This window comes from Nerophis ophidion, linkage group LG19 (assembly GCF_033978795.1).
Source record: "Nerophis ophidion isolate RoL-2023_Sa linkage group LG19, RoL_Noph_v1.0, whole genome shotgun sequence".
NCBI lineage: Eukaryota > Metazoa > Chordata > Actinopteri > Syngnathiformes > Syngnathidae > Nerophis > Nerophis ophidion.
This window is the reverse complement of record NC_084629.1, coordinates 48,554,576-48,560,964: the sequence shown is the minus strand read 5'-3', so window position 1 is coordinate 48,560,964 and position 6,389 is coordinate 48,554,576. Positions and strand designations below refer to the sequence as shown.

The 6,389-nt window shown below is 39.5% G+C and overlaps 1 long non-coding RNA gene across 1 annotated transcript; it reads right to left on the bottom strand.

Moving 5' to 3' along the window:
* Positions 1–325: 325 nt before the first annotated feature.
* LOC133537813 (uncharacterized) lies at positions 326–5,435 on the bottom strand. Its single transcript, XR_009802850.1, has 3 exons — positions 5,255–5,435; positions 4,712–4,820; positions 326–1,160 (listed from the first exon to the last, which is right to left on the bottom strand). It is a non-coding gene; the product is annotated as an uncharacterized LOC133537813 (long non-coding RNA).
* Between the last annotated feature and the right edge of the window lie 954 nt (positions 5,436–6,389).

Below are 6,389 nucleotides of genomic sequence, written 5' to 3'. Positions count from 1 at the left end.
TGATAGATAGTACTTTATTGATTCCTTCAGGAGAGTTCCCTCAGAAAAATGTAAATTCCAGCTGCAGTGTACAGAATTGAGATATAATTTAAAACGGAAAGAGTAAATAATGGGAATAAAAATGTAAATAAAATAGAAAATATTACAATAAGATACAAAACAAAAAGCAACAATAACAATAAAAATATTACAGTAAAAATAAGAAGAGAAACTAGGCAGTAGTTATTGCACTGTACATAAATATGTGTATATATGTATATATATATATATATATTTTTTTTTTTTAATTTATTTGTTTTGAATCTGAATAAATGAGAGTCGCGACTCGGATGGGAATCAAATAAAAACATTTGACAGTAGAAGTCCGAACAGAAGACTGGAGAAGGAGTATGTGTGTGAGACAATAAACTTGATGGTCGCCCTGGGACCAGATATGATAAGTTTGACTTTGTTTATACTCCCTTTCATCCTTGCTAAATGCTGTTGTTGCATTTATTTAAAATGAATGAAAGAAATAATGAAATGAAATGAAACAATAGGGATGGTCAAAGCAATACAAAAGTCCAAGGTAAACACAGCAGGTGATGTTTGGATGCAGCAGAGTTCCACAAGTCTTTGCTCGCTGACCTCCGTCCGTGCATCCTTTACATTCAAAGCCCTCGCACCGTCTTTAGCATTTAGAATTAATTGCACAGTTATCCTCAAATTAATTCCTAACTGTTTTACAACACGCAGAGAGAAAAGGGCAAGCCAATTATTATTCTGTTTTCACCTTACAGAGGGGGACGTTATGCAAATCATCCTCACTACACGTGAAGGAAACGGGGGTTTTATTTTCCTGGGCAGATGCTGCCTAGACAGTCCGGGGGAGGGGGGGTGGTCCGCGAGTACCAGGAAGTGGGGGTGCTGTGATGATCTGATCACGCCGACTCTGGCTTCCTAATCATCTATTTTCCATGTTGTGTATATTTGACAGTGGACAAGTAAGGCTCCTTCTACACTGAGCTGGATAAGGTTATGCAGGGTGAATCCCACCTAACCTTATCCTTGTCCACACACAACAATGCCACCGTTTAAGACCCCCCTCCCCCGTCCATCCGCCGCCCTGTGTTTCAATGTAGACCAGGGGTGTCCAAACTTTTTCCACTGAGGGCCGCACACTGAAAAATCAAAGCAAGCGGGGACCATTTTGACATTTTTTTTCTTTTAAAAAGCAATACAATATTTGTATAAAAAATATATATTTAGGCCTCCACTCAGGTCCCATAGGATTTTGGTCTAAAAAATATTGAAAATGTGTCATTATTCAGTAATATTATTTGTATTATTTTTCAAGTTTTAAATCACTAAATCAACATTAGGTCATTCTGTCAATATAACATTTTTAAAGATTTAAGTTGTATGCCCTTTTTGTCAAAGAACACAATGTTTTTCATGGAAAAAACACAAAATATGCAATATTTTCACCCAATAAGATTTGAAAGTGGAATATTTGAGATTATATAATAATTGGAGCCTTTAAAAGGTCAATAACTCATAACACCCATCCATTTTCTACCGCTTATTCCCTTTTGGGGTCGCGGGGGGCGCTGGCACCTATCTCAGCTACAATCGGGAGGGAAGGCGGGGTACACCCTGGACAAGTCGCCACCTCATCGCAGGGCCAACACAGATAGACAGACACTCATAACACCATTGATTTTAATTCATTGTTATTTTTTGAGCAATGACACTTAAAAACAAATCACACCAAAATGTTGGTTGATCCAAACACTCATTAAAGTGTTAAAAAATAAATTATTTTTATATTTTTTATTGTTTACTTTTAACATAATAATCTCATATCATCTTCAGATCTATCTGTTAATTCTCAGTTGAATATGCGACAAAGACAACATATTTGATGTTCAAACTGATAAACTTTTTTTGGGGGGAAATAATCATTAACTTTAGAATTTGATGCCAGCAACACGTGAGAAAGAAGTTGGGAAAGGTGGCAATAAATACTGATAATGCTCATCAAACACTTATTTGCAACATCCCCCAGGTGTGCAGGCTAATTGGGAACAGGTGGGTGCCATGATTGGCTATAAAAACAGCTTCCCAAAAAATGCTCAGTCTTTCACAAGAAAGGATGGGGCGAGGTACACCCCTTTGTCCACAACTGCGTGAGCAAATAGTCAAACAGTTTAAGAACAACCTTTCTCAAAGTGACATTGCAAGAAATTGAGGGATTTCAACATCTACGCTCCATAATATCATCAAAAGGTTCAGAGAATCTGGAGAAATCACTCCACGTAAGCGGCATGGCCGGAAACCAACATTGAATGACCGTGACCTTCCATCCCTCAGACGGCACTGTATCAAAAACCCACATCAATCTCTAAAGGATATCACCACATGGGCTCAGGAACGCTTCAGAAAACCACTGTCACTAAACACAGGTTGTCGCTACATCTGTAAGTGCAAGTTAAAGCTCTACAATGTAAAGCAAAAGCCATTTATCAACAACATCCAGAAACGCCGCTGGCTTCTCTAGGCCCGAGATCATCTAAGATGGACTGATGCAAAGTGGAAAAGTGTTCTGTGGTCGGACGAGTCCACATTTCAAATTGTTTTTGGAAACTGTGGACATTTGTGTCCTCGGGAACAAAGAGGAAAAGAACCATCCGGATTGTTATAGGCGCAAACTTCAAAAGCCTGCATGTGTGATGGTATGGGGGTGCATTAGTGCCCAAAGCATGGGTAACTTACACATCTGTGAAGGCACCATTAATGCTGAAAGGTACATACAGGTTTTGGAACAACATAGACTGCCATTCAAGCAACGTTATCATGGACGCCCCTGCTTATTTCAGCAAGACTGTGCCACACCACGTGTTACAACAGCGCGGCACCATAGTAAAAGAGTGCAGGTACTAGACTGGCCTGCCTGCAGTCCAGACCTGTCTCCCATTGAAATTTTTGAAGCCTAAAATACGAAGAAAAAAAAGAGACCCCGGGGTGTTGGACAACTTAAAGGAGAACATTATCACAATTTCAAAAGGGTTAAAAACAATAAAAATCAGTTCCCAGTGGCTTGTTGTATCTTTTTAAGTTTTTTCAAAATTATACCGGTCCCGGAATATCCCTAAAAAAAGCTTTAAAGTGCCTTATTTTCGCTCTCTGTGAAGACACTGGCCATTTCCCTGTGACGTCACAGTGCTGCCAATGTAAACAAACAATGGGAATACCACAGCAAGATATAGCGACATTAGCTCGGATTCAAACTCGGATTTCAGCGATTCAACAGATTACGCATGTATTGAAACAGATGGTTGGAGTATGAAAGTATTGAAGAAGAAACTGAAGCTATTGAGCGAATAGCTATTGACGCTATTCATAGCCATAGCATGGCCGAATAGCTGCGTTAGCATCGCCGGTAAAATGTGCGGCCCAAACGATCAGGACTTTCGCATCTTGTGACACTGGAGCAACTTAAATCCGTCGATTGGTAAGTGTTTGTTTCGCATTAAATGTGGGTGGAAGGAAACGTAATGTAGTTGCAAATGCATCTGCAGGTTATCCATACATCTCTGTGCCATGTCTGCTTGAGCACCGCCGGTAAATAGCATGTTAGCATCGATTAGCGTAGCATGTTAGCATCGATTAGCGTAGCATGTTAGCATCGATTAGCTGGTAGTCACGCCGAGACCAAATATATCTGATTAGCACATGAGTCAACATCAACAAACTCACCTTTGTGATTTGGTTGACTATCGTTGCAAATGCATCTGCAGGTTATCCATACATCTCTGTGCCATGTCTGTCATCGCCGGTCAAATGTGGAGACACTTTGGTACATTCAATGGGGGTCTGGCGGCAGACACTTTGGCATCTTGGGGCCAGTGGTGCAACTTGAATCCCTCCCTGTTAGTGTTGTTACACCCTCCGACAACACACCCACCAGGCATGATGTGTCCAAAGTTCCAAAAAATAGTCGAAAAAACGGAAAATAACAGAGCTGTGTTGAAAATGAAAATGGCGGCTGTATTACCTCGGTGATGTCACATTCTGACGTCATCGCCAAAAGAGCCATAAACAGAAAGGCGTTTAATTCGCCCAAATTCACCCATTTAGAGTTCGGAAATCGGTTGAAAAAATATATGGTCTTTTTTCTGCACCATCAAGGTATATATTGACGCTTACATAGGTCTGCTGATAATGTTCCCCTTTAAGCTGCACATCAAGCAAGAATGGGAAAGAATTCCACTTTCAAAGCTTCAACAATTAGTTTCCTCAGTTCCCAAACGTTTATTGAGTGTTGTTAAAAGAAAAGGTGATGTAACACAGTGGTGAACATGCCCTTTCCCAACTACTTTGGCACGTGTTGCAGCCATGAAATTCGAGGTTAATTATTATTTGCAAAAAAAAAATTAAGTTTATGAGTTTGAATATCAAATATGTTGTCTTTGTAGCATATTCATCTGAATATGGCTTGAACAGGATTTGCAAATCATTGTATTCTGTTTATATTTACATCTAACACCATTTCCCAACTCATATGGAAACGGGGTTTATATATACAATTAAATTTAATCCAATCAGAGTTTCTGGATCTTGTTTAAATCTCAGCTGACACTTAATAGTTCTTGGAAAAAAATACTGCAGTACAGTCCATGTGCTGCAGGTAAAGTGACAATTGTAAAGTGTTGGCTGGAGAGTCTCCTACCTGCCCGGACAGACCAGGTGGTGCTCAGCTTCCTGGATGGAATCTTCCAAAACCCATCCTTGGACTAGATGCTTCTTTCTTAGCTGGCCATCAAAAAGAGAAGCCTGGCCTGTGTAAGAGCCAGAACCATTCTTATAAATCCATGTCTACACAAATAATCGTCATTAAATAACACTAAATTGTGTTATCAAGTATTCATAATATATCATTCAATATATTATTTAGTATTCTTAATAAATATTCAATAATTTTCTAGTTCTTTCCTCAATATGGTAACAATATAAATCAATAAACATGAGAATCACAATAAGCAAAAAAATGCTAAAATAACCATTGGCAGCATAATTATGACCTATTTAAAGCAGTCAGTGCACTAATGTGCTTATGATCTAAACACACATAAAAGTACATTCAATACACAATTTTGATCATTAGTTGAAGTCATAAAGATGTTAATAAGGAGGATTGAGAATATGCCACAAAGACTTTTGCAATGAAGAAAGATTTGTGCTTGAAGTGCTATTGTCATCAATATGGACTCACCAACTCAGCTTCTACAGTCAAACACAGCTTCATGACAAACAATGGAAGTCTGCTCTATAAAGTGACAAAATAGTCATGTACTTTAAAATGGGTCAGCACAATATTTCAGGTGAAAACAAGGTTTAAAAACTACTTTGAGCAGAAATGTCATCCATCTCTCATGTCCTGTCTCCTGGCTACTTCCTGCTGCCGGCTCATAAGCACCACTAATTGGACCGCGGCGGTCACGTGACAAGGGAGAGTGCACCGAGCTCCCAAAGAGTAAACAGCTAGAGCAAGAGCATTCCAGTCACTTCCTGCTACCGGCATATAAGTACAGCTGATTGGACTGTGGCAGTCACGTGACTAAGAAGCGCCCGAAGAGTAAATAGAAAGGCAAGAGCTTAATAGTCTCCGTTTGTATGTATTTAACACATTTGCTACAGCTGACCAAGACACAACAACATCTTCCCCTCAGATCCCACATCAGGGCAAGGAAAAACCCAATTGGATTACAATGAGAAACATTAGAGGGGACCACAGATGCATAATTGTGTGAGAGTCCAGTCCATAGTGGATCTAACATAATAGTGTGAGAGTCCAGTCCATAGTGGATCTAACATAATAGTGTGAGAGTCCAGTCCATAGTGGATCTAACATAATAGTGTGAGAGTCCAGTCCATAGTGGATCTAACATAATAGTGTGAGAGTCCAGTCCATAGTGGATCTAACATAATAGTGAGAGTCCAGTCCATAGTGGATCTAACATAATAGTGAGAGTCCAGTCCATAGTGGATCTAACATAATATTGTGAAAGTCCAGTCCATAGTGGATCTAACATAATAGTGTGAGAGTCCAGTCCATAGTGGATCTAACATAATAGTGTGAGAGTCCAGTCCATAGTGGATCTAACATAATAGTGTGAGAGTCCAGTCCATAGTGGATCTAACATAATAGTGAGAGTCCAGTCCATAGTGGATCTAACATAATAGTGAGAGTCCAGTCCATAGTGGATCTAACATAAAAGTGAGAGTCCAGTCCATAGTGGATCTAACATAATAGTGTGAGAGTCCAGTCCATAGTGGATCTAACATAATAGTGTGAGAGTCCAGTCCATAGTGGATCTAACATAATAGTGTGAGAGTCCAGTCCATAG